Source organism: Canis lupus, chromosome 30 (assembly GCF_011100685.1).
Source record: "Canis lupus familiaris isolate Mischka breed German Shepherd chromosome 30, alternate assembly UU_Cfam_GSD_1.0, whole genome shotgun sequence".
NCBI lineage: Eukaryota > Metazoa > Chordata > Mammalia > Carnivora > Canidae > Canis > Canis lupus.
Window position 1 is genome coordinate 627340 of NC_049251.1, and position 15291 is coordinate 642630.

The following is a 15291-nucleotide window of genomic DNA, read 5'->3' on the forward strand; positions in this document are numbered from 1 at the left end:
CTATCAGATTGGAATCAGCACCTCCTCCCATGGTGTGAGTGACTAGAAGTGACAATAGGAAAGGCAATCCTACCCCTTCCAGCCAGGGAAATCAATGGAGGCCTAGTAAGGGGCCAGAACTCTCCTTACCTCCCAGCAGCAACAAGCACCTCCCTTTGGGTCTGATGGAAACAGAGTTGGGAAACAGGACTTCTATATCTGCCTGGCAGTAATAAAGTGGTGTTCCTCTGTCTCCACCTGTCAGAAAAATGTAAAAGTAAGCCAACTAAAACAGAAAGTTTAAAAGAAGTTCAGAGTCTTAAAATATAATACACATAATGTTGAGATTTCAATAAAAAATCATTAATCATACAAAGTAGAAAATTTCAACTTGAATGAAAAAAGAAAATCAATTGATGCCAACATTAAGGTGATATGGTGTTAAAATTATCCAGATTTTAAAGACACTATCCTAAAAATGATTCAATGAGCAATAATGAAACGGTTTAAAAGAAATGTTAAAAAACTGGACATCTGGGATCCCTGGGTGGCGCAGCGGTTTAGCGCCTGACTTTGGCCCAGGGCGCGATCCTGGAGACCCAGGATCGAATCCCACGTTGGGCTCCCGGTACATGGAGCCTGCTTCTCCCTCTGCCTGTGTCTCTGCCTCTCTCTCTCTCTCTCTCTCTGTGACTATCATAAATAAATAAAAATTAAAAAAAAAAACTGGACATCTCAGCAAAGAACAGAATAGAAAGTCTTACCAAATAAATAGAAGATACAAAAAAGAACCGAATGTAAATTTAAAAAATAAATCAAATATAATTGATTATTACCGATTATCAAATGTAAATAAAAAACAACAACAACAACAACCCTAAGTCAATGGATGAGCTCACCAGCAGAATGGGAGAGACAAAGGAATCAATCAGTGAACTGAAATGTGATCACTCTACTCTTAAAGAGATAGAAAGTAATTCTTCTTACCTTAAGGGAAGGGGATAAAGATATTAATTTTAACTTGTTATGTATGTTGAAATTGTGAGGGCAGCCACTGAAGTAAAAATAAAATATATGATTTTTCAAACTAGTAAAGGAAACAAAAGTGAGACAAAACTCAATCCATTTAATAGAAAGCAAGAATGAAAAAGAAAAGAAACATAGTAAAAACATGATAATGCAAATAAGTACAAGTAGGAAAGAGACAAAGAGAGTAAGAGAGGAGAGAGAGTTGAGTCTTAATTTACTCGCTTTTATTTGTGAAAATAGGCTTTTCTTTTTTTAATCCACTCTAAACTGTATGGCAATAGAAACCTGAAAAAAAAAAAGGGAAAAAATATATATCGGAAAAACACTAATGTCAATCAAAAGGCATTTTAATGTAGAAAGTATTATTGGGATATATTTAGGTAAAAGTATATTGTTAAAGAAAAATTTCTCTAGGGTTAGATTATGCTCATAAACTTGTATAAACCTAACGACAGTGCCTGAAAATGTATAAAGGGAAGAATTACAAAGGAAAACGGAAAATTCCACAATCACCATCAAAGATTTCAGTAAAAATAACAAGGAAGAAAATTTGTTAATTCTACAGGATAACTGAAACACGATTAGCTAGATCTAAGGAGCATGTGGGAGAAAGACATTGCATAACTACCTTAGACGTGTTATCTAGTTCATGTCCTGTTGATGGGCATACTTCTGGCTGAACCAAGTTCATCTGGGTTCTGTGAAAGAGAAAGACCACTATTGATACTCTTTACCACTGTTAAAAATAGGCATTTCCACGATAGCCAAACTGTGGAAGGAGCCTCGGTGTCCAACGAAAGATGAATGGATAAAGAAGATGTGGTTTATGTATACAATGGAATATTACTCAGCTATTAGAAATGACAAATACCCACCATTTGCTTCAACGTGGATGGAACTGGAGGGTATTATGCTGAGTGAAGTAAGTCAGTTGGAGAAGGACAAACATTATATGTTCTCATTCATTTGGGGAATATAAATAATAGTGAAAGGGAATATAAGGGAAGGGAGAAGAAATGTGTGGGAAATATCAGAAAGGGAGACAGAACGTAAAGACTGCTAACTCTGGGAAACGAACTAGGGGTGGCAGAAGGGGAGGAGGGCGGGGGGTGGGAGTGAATGGGTGACGGGCACTGGGGGTTATTCTGTATGTTAGTAAATTGAACACCAATAAAAAATTAAAAATAAAAAATAAAAAAAATAAAAAAATAAAAAAAATAAAAAAAAATAGGCATTTCACAAAAGAAAACTAAATATGATTTGTGAAACAAGTTAGAAATCATTAATAACCATGGAAAAGCCAATAATCACAATACACCTGTGAACATGTGCCTCACTGGTAAAAATCAATAGATTTTTTTGTGTGCCCAAATAAGAACAATCTTAAAAGGGCTTAAACTCATTGGAGAAAGTGTGGTTTCTCTCACAGCTTAGTAAGGAAATTCACTGGTTTGGTCAGATGAGAGGTGGTCTTGAACTGCTGGGCTATGTTAGGCCACTCCTTGTGCAGGCAGGGAAACAGGTAATCAGCAATGGGTAGGGTATGTGTGCAAGAACTCTAGGTTCTGGTGTGGGCAAAAACCTTTCAGAGTGGGCAGCCCTACTTTCTGTGTAGAGAGTGCTGTGGAAAGGTTATCACCAGAATGGGGTCTGTAAAGTCAGAGAGGGACTGCATTTTGGGTTAGTGTCTGGGATGTCCACTGGATGTCCTCACATACACACAACTGGCCTTACCCCATGCCTGAACTGGTAGGAGAGTCTCTTCATCTTACAATGTGCCTCTAGGTCCCTCCTCTGAGAGAGGTTAATAGCTTTATTATTACATTATTTAATATCTCTCTATGTTATTTAATAACTTCTCTCCTGAGAAGGAGAAATACTTAAAGGAATTCTGTTCATCACAAACATATAATAAAGGGTGAATTCAGAGCTGAGAAACATTATACAGGTAAAAAAAACCTAAGTGCAAATGTGTAAAACCATTTTGTAGGGTATTTGGAAATATCTAATAATGTTGAAGATTTGTATACTTTATATCTTATAACTACAGCATTAAAATGAACTAAAACTATATGTGGGACTACTGATAACTGTCCCAAACAAATTATTTACTGGAAAACAGCAAGTTGCAAAAGAGTTGAATAAACATGCAAATCTAGACTACGTATGTCTTTGTGGATAAATTATATTATAGTTAAAAATTATAAAGAGTGAATAAAATTACAAAAAATTATTTAAAAAGTCATGGGAATGTTAAATATCAGACTCAGGTTAACTCTGGAAAACTGGTTTGTGCTGCTGTATAAAATGCTCCAAGTACCAACTGTAAGAGAGGGAAAAAAATAATTTTTCTGTCTACCCATCCTAGGTTTACTAGCTAGGGCCCTGTACATTAAACTAACAAAAGAAAGATAAACAAGAGAAAAAGATGCAGGAGTTATTAACATGTGCATTGCACATACATGGGGAAGCACTCAGAAATGAGTAACTCAAAGAGATGGTTAGAACTTGGCCTAAAATAGCATTTTAAAAGAACTATAAATTTTATTTTTTTGTCAAATGTTTATTTAAATTCCAGTTAGTTAACATATAGTGTAATATTGTTTTCAGAAGTAGAATTCAGTGATTCATCACCTACATATGACATCCAGTGCTCAACACAAGAGCCCTCCTTTTTTTAAAAAATAAATTTATTTTTTATTGGTGTACAACTTGCCAACATATACCATAACACCCAGCGCTCATCCCATCAAGTGCCCCCCTCAGTGCTCATCACCCAGTCACCCCCACCCCCCGCCCACCTCCACTTCCACCACCCCTAGTTCGTTTCCGAGAGTTAGGAGTCTCTCGTGTTCTGTCTCCCTTTCTGATATTTCCCACTCATTTTTTCTCCTTTTCCCTTTATTCCCTTTCACTATTTTTTATATTCCCCAAATTAAGGAGACCATATAATGTTTGTCCTTCTCCGATTGACTTACTTCACTCAGCATAATACCCTCAGGTTCCATCCACAGCGAAGCAAATGGTGGGTATTTGTCATTTCTAATGGCTGAGTAATATTCCATTGTATACATAAACCACATCTTCTTTATCCATTCATCTTTCGATGGACACCGAGGCTCCTTCCACAGTTTGGCTATTGTCCACATCGCTGCTATAAACATGGCGGGGGGTGGGGGAAGGGGTCCCCGCCTTTCACTGCATCTGTATCTTTGGGGTAAATCCCCAGCACTGCAATTGCTGGGTCATCAGGCAGATCTATTTTTTACTCTTTGAGGAACCTCCACAGAGTTTTCCAGAGTGGCTGCACCAGTTCACATTCCCATCAACAGTGCAAGAGGGTTCCCCTTTCTCCACATCCCCTCCAACATTTGTGGTTTCCTGTCTTGTTAATTTTCCCCATTCTCACTGTTGTGAGGTGGTATCTCAATGTGGTTTTGATTTGTATTTCGCTGATGGCAAGTGATGCAGAGCATTTTCTCATATGCATGTTGGCCATGTCTATGTCTTCCTCTGTGAGATTTCTGTTCATGTCTTTTGCCCATTTCATGATTGGATTGTTTGTTTCTTTGCTGTTGAGTTTCATAAGTTCTTTATAGATCTTGGAAACTAGCCCTTTATCTGATACGTCATTTGCAAATATCTTCTCCCATTCTGTAGGTTGTCTTTTAGTTTTGCTGTGCAAAATCTTCTTATCTTGATGAAGTCCCAATAGACCATTTTTGCTTTTGTTTCTCTTGTCTTCATGGATGTATCTTGTAAGAAGTTGCTGTGGCCAAGTTCAAAAAGGGTGTTGCCTGTGTTCTCCTCTAGGATTTTGATGGAATCTTGTCTCACATTTAGATCTTTCATCCATTTTGAATTTATCTTTGTGTATGGTGCAAGAGAGTGGTCTAGTTTCATTCTTCTACATGTGGATGTCCAATTTTCCCAGCATCATTTATTGAAGAGACTGTCTTTCTTCCAGTGGATAGTCTTTCCTGCTTTGTCCATATTAGTTGATCATAAAGTTGAGGGTCCCCTTCTGGATTCTCTATTCTGTTCCATTGATCTATGTATCTGTTTTTGTGCCAGTACCAAACTGTCTTGATAGTACAGCTTTGTAGTACAACCTGAAATCTGGCATTGTGATGCACCCAGCTATGGATTTCTTTTTAATAATCCCCTGGCTATTTGGGGTCTTTTCTGATTCCACACGAATCTTAAAATAATTTGTTCTAACTCTCTGAAGAAAGTCCATGGTATTTTGATAGGAATCGCATTAAATGTGTACATTGCTCTGGGTAATACTGACATTTTCACAATATTAATTCTTCCACTCCATGAGCATGGAATATTTTTCCATCTCTTTGTGTCTTCCTCAATTTCTTTCAGAAGTGTTCTACAGTTTTTAGGGTATAGATCCTTTACCTCTTTGTTTAGGTTTATTCCTAGGTATCTTATGCTTTTGGGTGCAATTGTAAATGGGATTGACTCCTTAATTTCTCTTTCTTCAGTCTCATTGTTAGTGTATAGAAATGCCATTGATTTCTGGGCATTGATTTTGTATCCTGTTGCACTGCCAAATTGCTGTATGAGTTCTAGCAATCTTGGGTGGAGTCTTTTGAGTTTTCTATGTACAGCATCATGTCATCAGTGAAAAGAGAGAGTTTGACTTCTTCTTTGCCAATTTGAATGCCTTTAATGTCTTTTTGTTGTCTGATTGCTGAGGCTAGAACTTCTAGTACTATGTTGAATAGCAGTGGTGAGAGTGGACATCCCTGTCTTGTTCCTGATCTCAGGGGAAAGGCTCCCAGTGTTTCCCCATTGAGAATGATTATTTGCTGTAGGCTTTTCGTAGTTGGCTTTTAACATGTTGAGGAATGTTCCCTCTATCCCTACACTCTGAAGAGTTTTGATCAGGAATGGATGCTGTATTTTGTCAAATGCTTTCTCTGCATCTAATGAGAGGATCATATGGTTCTTGTTTTTTCTCTTGTTAATGTGATCAATCACATTGATTGTTTTACAAGTGTTTAACCAGGCTTGAATCCCGGGGATAAATCCTACTTTGTCAGGGTGAATAATCTTAATGTATTGTTGTATCCTATTGGCTAGTGTCTTGTTGAGAATTTTTGCATCCATGTTCATCAGGGATATTGGTCTATAATTCTCCTTTTTGGTGGGGTCTTTGTCTGGTTTTGGAATGAAGGTGATGCTGGCCTCATAGAATGAGTTTGGAAGTACTCCATCTCTTTCTATCTTTCCAAACAGCTTTAGTAGGATAGGTATGGTTTCTTCTTTAAACGTTTGATAGAATTCCCCTGGGAAGCCATCTGGCCCTGGACTTCTGTGTCTTGGGAGGTTTTTGATGACTGCTTCAATTTCCTCCCTGATTATTGGCCTGTTCAGGTTTTCTATTTCTTCCAGTTCCAGTTTTGGTAGTTTGTGGTTTTCCAATAATGTGTCCATTTCTTCTAGATTGCCTAATTTATTGGTGTATACCTGGTCATAATATGTTTTTAAAATCGGTTGTATTTCCTTGGTGTTAGTAGTGATCTCTCCTTTCTCATTAATGAATTTATTAATTCGAGTTTTTTCTCTCTTCTTTTTAATAAGGCTGGCTAATGATTTATCTATCTTATTAATTTTTCAAAGAACCAACTCCTGATTTTGTTGTTTTGTTCCACAGTTTTTCTGGTTGACAAGAGCCCTCCTTAACATGCATCACCCATTTAGTCCATCCCCCATCCACTTCCCTCTAACAACCCTCAGGTTAGAACTAGACATTTTAAAGAAGTGACAAGACAAAGGAAATGTCTCTGAGCTCCGAGGACAGCAAATTTTGGAAAGGAGAATATATGGAGGAATGAGTAAAAGATAATCCTACTAGCCTTTTAGTCAGTTTTGTTATACAGATTCCTTTGGTGCCCTCTCTGGACTGAACATGATCTAGGGTAGTCTGTGATGATTAACTTCTGCCTTCCTGGTAGAGAGGGACAGGGGAACGCCTTTACAAATTTATGTCCGGCTTTTAGGCAAATAGGTGGAAGGTAGAGAGCTTTTCTTATATCTGTTTCTTCTCAGTTGCCTTCAGCACAAAACAATTCATATGCCAAAGTGGCATATTTTGGGGTAGTATATCCTAATACTTTTCACAATGTTTTATTCCTAATAAAAATAATGGAAATATGGTAAAACATTAAAATTTCACAAAGTTGAACATAAAGATATTAAATTCATAGTTATCTTTATTTTCAGTATACTTGAAATATTTAAAATAATTTTATACAAGGGTAAACTGAGAATCAGAGAGTTAAGTTTGTCCCATAACTTATTCTTAGTTCTTGACAGAACTGAGAAAAAGGATCCATGTCCTCTGAGTTCCAATTAGTTACCCTTTCCTCCATACCTATCACATGTTCAGGTAACAAGGACACAGCATGTCTTCCATTAAAGCCAAAACATTTTTCACTGAGGCAAGAATAATGTATTTTAGCACACATTTCCCCTAGAGTAGCTGGTTCAATTGTACAGAATTCACAGAAGATATTTTACTCTACACAAGGGTTGAATGACCCTGCCTTTTTCTCCTGTGGATCCTTTTTGTAACTGTCAACAATGTGGGATATTACTTACTTTTTTCCATTGGGAATATGTAGTTGAAGGTATTAATAATAATCCCCATTGGTAAATGAAAGTTGGCCATCTATTACTAGCTCTCCAAACTTCAATTGATCAATTAGATGAAACCATAGTACTACTCCAATCTGACAAAAGAAAAAGGCATCTATAAATACCAGTACTCAACAGAGACTAATCCCACAACAGAAAAACTGAAGAATTCAATTTACATCTCTGACATGCATTATATCAGGTAGGCTATATCTGAAAAAGGTAACATCAGAAATAGACTGTGTCCAGTTACATATTAAGTTATGAAGCTTGTACCTTAGAGAAGATCTATAAATGAGAGAAAAATGTATTAGAAGTCAGAGGAAGTGAATCAAGGTGAGGATGTTCGTGCATCTCAGCATGATTAAAAGAATTTGTGAGAAATTATGTATGAAGCTGGAGTTACCTTTGGAGATTATGACAGAGTCTGTACCTAAAAAAATCCATTATGACAGTCTCACCTATCACCTAAAGCAACCAAATAAACATGTAAATCAAGGCCATATAATTCTTTGTGGACATATGCCTATGCAGTAAAGCTAACCCAAAAAATCATGGGAGGTTAAATACCAAAATCAGGTCATAGGTGTATAGTTGTATATCTTTTCATTAATGATTTATTTTACTTACTCTGCATTTGAAGTAGACCAGATAGAATCTAACTTAATAGAACTAGAGTGAAATTTTCTTCCCTTTTATGTATCTCACTTATATCACTTAGTAAAAAGTTGGTAAACAAAATGTGGTTTACTTTTAATACAACAAATAATCAATTTTCTCTAATGCTATGATTCAAAAGGTTTATTTTGTCCCCTTTGCATTTGTTGGCTTGATTATTGCACTGGTTTTAATGACTTAAGTATGAGCTTATATTACTAATGAGATAAAATATTCTTGTTCCATATAGAAATGAAGTTTATGTACATGGCCTACGGTTTGCTGAGTTCAGTCATTCACTGGGAAAGTCTCCGTTAGATTATAAGGTGAAAGCTCAAATAAATGATAGATATAAAATGATACATATTTCAGCTAATACTAAAATACATATATGAAAAATATTCCAATCACATCTATATACCAAATCCTGTGAAAGATACAAAAGGAGCATGAGAATACAAGGAGCACCGAATATGGCAGGGGAAGAATGTCTATACAAAAACTCTTACTTTGGGAGAGCACATAATCTACATATAAGCAAAGTGATATGACATTAACAAGAAGAGAAATTTCAACTTATGCCTCAAGGAAGGCTTTCAAACCTTCAAAGGTTATCTGTGAAGGGTATCAGAAAATGAACAGAAACTGTCCCCCACCTTAGTAAATGTTGAATAGTCTGGTTTTGTCTAGAGAGTAGTAAGGGGTATAAGTAAACCCAGACCATATTCTATGCTTGGCTGTCATGCTAAGGACTTTAAGTTTTACTAGCTTTTCTACTTTGAGGAGTGGTGAGATGTTACAAGTGGGAGAATGAGATCCAGGAAAAAGTAAAACTTCACAACCTGGAGAATAATAGTGACAGTTACATAGTGAAGAAAAGTTTAAAGAGGAAATAGCTGACCTGAGGAGAGAAATTGTGAGCTATGGTCTGAGACGGCTATGCAATAGTCAGAAACATGTTTAGATTACTGAGTATAGTGAGAAATGGTACTGCAAAATCAGTGGTCATCACACAGTGGTGAATAGAATGCCAAGGAAGAGAGGGAACAAAGAGACGAATAAGAACATAAAGTGGTCGTGGAGGTGGTTTTGGTGGGAATGACAACTTTGGTCCTGGAGGGAACTTCAGTGGTCGAGGTGGCTTTGGTGGCAGTCGAGGTGGTGGTGGATACGGTGGCAGTGGGGATGGCTATCACGGATTTGGTAATGATGGAAGCAACTTTGGAGGTGGCGGAAGCTATAACAATTTTGGCAATTACAACAATCAATCCTCAAATTTTGGATCCATGAAAGGAGGAAATTTTGGAGGCAGAGGCTCCTAGGGAGGCCCCTATGGTGGTGGAGGCCAAGATTTTGCAAAACCATGAAACCAAGGTGGCTATGGCGGTTCCAGCAGCAGCAGCAGCAGCTATAGCAGTGGCAGAAGGTTTTAATTACTGCCAGGAAACAAAGCTTAGCAGGAGAGGAGAGCCAGAGAAGTGACAGGGAAACTACAGGCTACAACAGATTTGTGAACTCAGCCAAGCACAGTGGTGGCAGGGCCTAGCTGCCACAAAGAAGACGTGTTTTAGACAATACTCATGTGTATGGGCAAAAAACTCAAGGACTGTATTTGTGACTAATTGTATAACAGGTTATTTTAGTTTCTGTTCTGTGGAAAGTATAAAGCATTCCAACAAAGGGTTTTAATGTAGATTTTTTTTGTACCCATGCTGTTGATTGCTAAATGTAATAGTCTGATCATGACACTGAATAAATGTGTCTTTAAAAAAAAAAAAGAAAGAAAAGAAAAGAACATAAAGTTTCGGGCAGCCCGGGTGGCTCAGCGGTTTAGCGTCGCCTTCAGCCCAGGGCGTGATCCTGGAGACCAGGCTCCCTGTATGAAGCCTGCTTCTCCCTCTGCCTTTGTCTCTGCCTCTCTCTCTCTCTCTCTCTCTCTGTGTCTCTCATGAATAAATAAATAAAATCTATTATAAAAAGAACATAAAGTAAAAGGGAACAAGTACAACGTATGCAGAAGGGGAAGGACTAAATCTGGAAAGCTATGCTAGGTCCTCAATGGAAATCTATTCATAAGGAGCAGTGCATGGATGAAGGAATAATAATATAAATTAAGCAAATAATAAATTAATAGTATTAATTAAAATATATAATATAAAAATTTCAAGAGGAATACCAGGAGTTGCCTCACTTAAAACAAAATTAGCTATCATAACCAGGTCTTTCAAAACATTTGATTTAAAAAATTTTCCTTTGTATACATGGAATATTACTCAGCCATTAGAAACAACAAATACCCACCATTTGCTTCAACGTGGATGGAACTGGAGGGTATTATGCTGAGTGAAACAAGTGAATCGGAGAAGGATAAACATTATATGATCTCATTCATTTGCGGAATATAAAAAATAGTGAAAGGAAATAAAGGGGAAAGGAGAAAAATGAGTGGGAAATATCAGAAAGGGAGACAGAACACGAGAGACTCCTAACTCTCAGAAACGAACTAGGGGTGGTGGAAGGGGAGGTGGGCGGGGGCTGGGGGTGACTGGTTGACGGGCACTGAGGGGAGCACTTGATGGGATGAACACTGGGTGGTTATTCTACAGGTTGGCAAATTGAACACCAATAAAAAATAAATTTATAAATAAAAAAGTTTTCCTTATTGTGGCATCAAAAGGAATAATTGAGGGTGGTAAGGTCTCAATAGTCAGAAAAGCAGCTAAAGGCAGAAGAATTAGGAAATCTTTTTTTCTTATTTCTCGGATGAGTCAGAGTTCTTTGTCAGCAAATGCAAAGATTAAAAGACAGTGGCTGAAACTAAAAATGCCAGCTAAAGATGGCTTAAGTCAGATAGTCTCACTCAAGGTGACCCTGCCTTCCCTGATACTTTGCAATGTCTTAGATATGTCTTGATCATCACAACGGGGAGGTAAATGCCATTGGCATCTAGTGGGCAAGGCCAAGGATACTACTGAACATCTTACAGTGCACAAGACTGCTTCAGAACCAAAGAATTATCCAACCACAAATGTCAGTAGTGCCCAGGTTGAGGAACCTGGCTAAGTGAAGAACCAGTATTTTTTTTAATTTATTTATTCATGAGAGAGAGGGAGAGGCACAGACACAGGCAGAGGGAGAGGGAGAGAAACAGGCTCCACGCTGGGAGTCTGACATGGGACTCAATCCCGGTTCTCCAGGATCACATCCCAGGCCAAAGGCAATGCCAAACCGCTGGGCCACCGGGGCTGCCTGAAGAACCAGTATTTCATAGTTGGCAGAAAGATGAGAACCAAGAACATATACTGAGGAACTGTTCAATTACAGCACAGTACAAATGGTATGGGTTTCACATCATTCAGATATAAACCTGTAGAATGTAGACTCAGAGAGCTAGCCCTGAAGTCAAAGGTCTGGGTTCAATTTCTAGTTCATTGACTTTCCAGGTACAAAACTCTAGGTAAGTTATTTATCATCTCTGTTATTCTGATTTCTTACTGCAAAATGGGATTGTGTTTACCATGTAATATTATGGGAAAATTTAATTAATTTACATAAATTGCTCAGGGATTACTAAATTTATCTGATCCTTGGTTTTCTCCTCTGTAGCTCTGGAAAATAATGATTTCCCTTTAGGTCTATTGTACAGATCGCTTGATATAACAAAAACACAAACATCTAATTCAATTGATGCTGCCTAGCAGGGTTTCAACAAGTCCAAGCTTTCTTTTCCATTATTTTTCAGATTTTAAAGTTATTATTTATCATTCACTAAAAAATCTACTTCATTTGTTAATTTATATACATTACATCTATACAATAAACATTTTCATTAAGTAGGGTTCATTTTACATGACAAATCCATAAATCTGAGGAAGAACAACTTTATTTTAGAAATGGGGAAAGCTACCTGGGTAGCTCAGTGGTTGAGGGTCTGCCTTCAGCTCTGGGCGTGACCCCAGGGTCCCAGGATAGAGTCCCATATCACGCTCCCTGCAGGGAGCCTGCTTCTCCCTCTGCCTGTGTCTCTGCCTCTCTCTGTGTCTCTCATGAAAAAATAAAATCTAAAAAAAAAATGAGGTGGGGAAAACAGAAAGAATCACACATAAGATAAAGAAATAATATAATTTACAGTATATTTCAGAATCTTCTCAATTATTGTTCTTAATGGTATTATAAATACTGATTCATTATTGTTAATGAATTCACTTAATTTTTATGAATCACCTTAATTTTTTCCTCTGACTCCAGAGTCTGCAAAAGGTGTATGTGGACTAAATGTAGTTTTCTGAACATTCTAGCAAGTACAGGAAATGATTCTGTACTTGAGGGCTTCCCTGTATGGCATGTAAATTACATTGTAGGAGTGGAAAATATTCAGTTTTCCCTTCTTCCCTTCTAAGTTCTTTAGCTGATCTAATAATTAAATTGGCATATGACAGATTAATAGGAGAAAAGCGAATTTAATTTCGTATGCCTGGAAGTCCCATAAAAAATATGAGACTCAAAAAACTGGCCAAAGTAGGAAGGTTTTATATCTTTTTTAAAAAAACATTTTATTTATTTATTCATGACAGACACAGAGACAGAGAGAGGCAGAGACACGGGAAGCCTGACATGGGACTCAATCCCAGGTCTCCAGGATCACACCACAGGGCTGAAGGCGGTGCTAAACCGCTGGGCCACTGGAGCTGCCCTGGTTTTATATCTTTTAAAAAAGAAATAGTAAGTTTGTGAAGCATTGACAATACAATGAGGTTTGGGCTTAAGATATTAAATCAGTGAAGAAGTAATAATATTTGTTTATATGGACTTCTCAGCCCTAAACTCCCTACATTGGTGATAAGGATGCCTTCTAGCCTTGTAGTATAGGGAAGGTACCTCTCACATGAGACATTTATCTCCTGCTTTCAGGGAAACAAAGGAGGGTCAAAGTTGTTCTTGCACAGGCTATTTCTCAAGTAACTTTAATTCAAAATAATCAATATGCCAAAGTGATATATTTTGGGCTTGTATATTCTGCTTCCCTCCAACATCCATCTAAATGAATGGCTATGGTGATCAAAGGATATAAAGTTTCAGATATGCAAGATGAATAAATTCTGCAGATCTAGTGTGCAGCATGGTGACTTCAGCTAATACTATATTATATACTTGAAATTTACTATGAGTGGATCTTAGGTGTTCTCACAGGAAGGAAAGAAGGAAGGAAGGAAGGAAGGAAGGAAGGAAGGAAGGAAGGAAGGTAGGAAGGAAGGAAACTATTTGAGGTAATAGATATGTTAGCTTGATTGTCATAGTCACAACACACTGTATATGTATGTCAAAATATCACATGTATGCAACTTTTGTCAATTATAATTCAATAAAGCTGGTGAAAAAAAAGACTTGAGGGTGTATCCTAGGGACTTAAGAAGACTGGTTTCATGTATGAAATAAACAGGCAGTAAAAGATATTTGTGTCCTTACATGGGACTAAGATTACATAACATTCAGGTTCCTTACTAAAACTATAGTCAAATTAATTGTCAGAATATGGTTTCCTAAGAAAGCTTCTTGAAAGTTTTTCTGGTTCAATGAAATTAGATTTATATAGCAGAGCTGCATCCTTATAGGAAAAAAAAAAGAGATGCAGGATTACTTTTTAGGATTATTAGGATTATTCTGATTCCCCCAAAAAATATTTTTAGGAGTATAAGACATTTTAACTCAATTATTTTTTATCTCTTTATGCAAAAACCCCTACAATAACTATTCTTTCATCAGTTATAAAGATGTATTAATAAGGCCATTGATAATAGTAAAACAAGGAAGCATAAATTGGCCTAAATCTAATTTCTTCACAGTTTTATTGAGAAATAACTGATACACATCACTGTATAAGTTTAAGGTATACAGCACGATGGTTTGATTTACATATATTTTGGAATAATTATTACAATAGATTTAGTTAATACCCACCATCTTATACAGACACAATAAAAATAAAAGGAAAAAATTCTCCTTACAATTAGAATTTGTAGGATCTATTCTCTTAACAATTCTCTGGCCTCAGCCTAAGTTTGATCTGCAAAGAAAATGCATAAGAAAATTTAGGTACTGCTTCTAAATAATTGAGTAGAAATTAGTTTTAGATAATTAAGGTAAAGTTATAATATGCATTTTAAGAAATTACATGATGAGTCACTGACAAACTGAGTTGTTTAACTATAGACCTGGATAATATATACCAGTATCTCTTAGTAGGAATTGTCTCAATTCTTTATGATTCCTACAATAGCAGTAAGGTAAAAATTTGTTATTATGGGGGTATTAACATATTAAGAACATCTATTGTATTATAATTATTTTGATACAAGAAAGTCATAAACTACCATTTTTAAACTTCAAAACCTTCCATAAAGTAGGCATTTTTACCCTCCTATCTTTTTTGACATGTAGAATCAAAGCTCAAAAAAAACGGTCTACAGTCAAACAATCAGTGTGACTTTACATCACACAATAAACACTAAGCCACAAATACCTCTTGAAGAGTTAAAGATAATGTTATACTTAAGGATTTACTACAGTTAATTATGGAAGATGACCACAAAAACAATATATGCAAATTATTTTTGCCAATCTACAGAGCCCACAGAACTGGCTTTGAGTGACTCTTCCTGTCTTGTGATCATGAATAAGTTCATAGATAAGCCTGTTTACTATTGTGTGACAGATTATTAAGACTATCCAAAACTCAAGGGGTTCTAATGAGAAGACAAAAAATTTCAGTGTTATTTAAACATTGTCCTAAGCTCCTTCCTTCTCTCCAGATATATTATCATGATCTCTTGACAATTTTTTATTCAGCAAATGCATATTACATCTGGGATCTTAGAATCTTTTGCATTAAAAGTCTGTGTGATTCAGAATTCTGATCCCTTCCTATTTCTCCTCCCTTAGGATTGTGGCAGAGCCTGTTTACAGCCTGGATCC

The 15291-nt window shown here is 36.6% G+C and overlaps 1 long non-coding RNA gene across 1 annotated transcript in view; it reads right to left on the reverse strand.

The window, feature by feature from the left end:
* LOC119866823 overlaps positions 1-8043 on the reverse strand; it is a 33620-nt gene extending 25577 nt beyond the window's left edge. Inside the window, exons 1-4 of the long non-coding RNA XR_005381328.1 lie at positions 7939-8043; positions 7627-7757; positions 1637-1706; positions 130-237 (exon numbers count right to left, since the gene is read on the reverse strand). This is a non-coding gene — a long non-coding RNA (uncharacterized LOC119866823). The remainder of the gene's footprint in view (positions 1-129; positions 238-1636; positions 1707-7626; positions 7758-7938) is intronic.
* Between the last annotated feature and the right edge of the window lie 7248 nt (positions 8044-15291).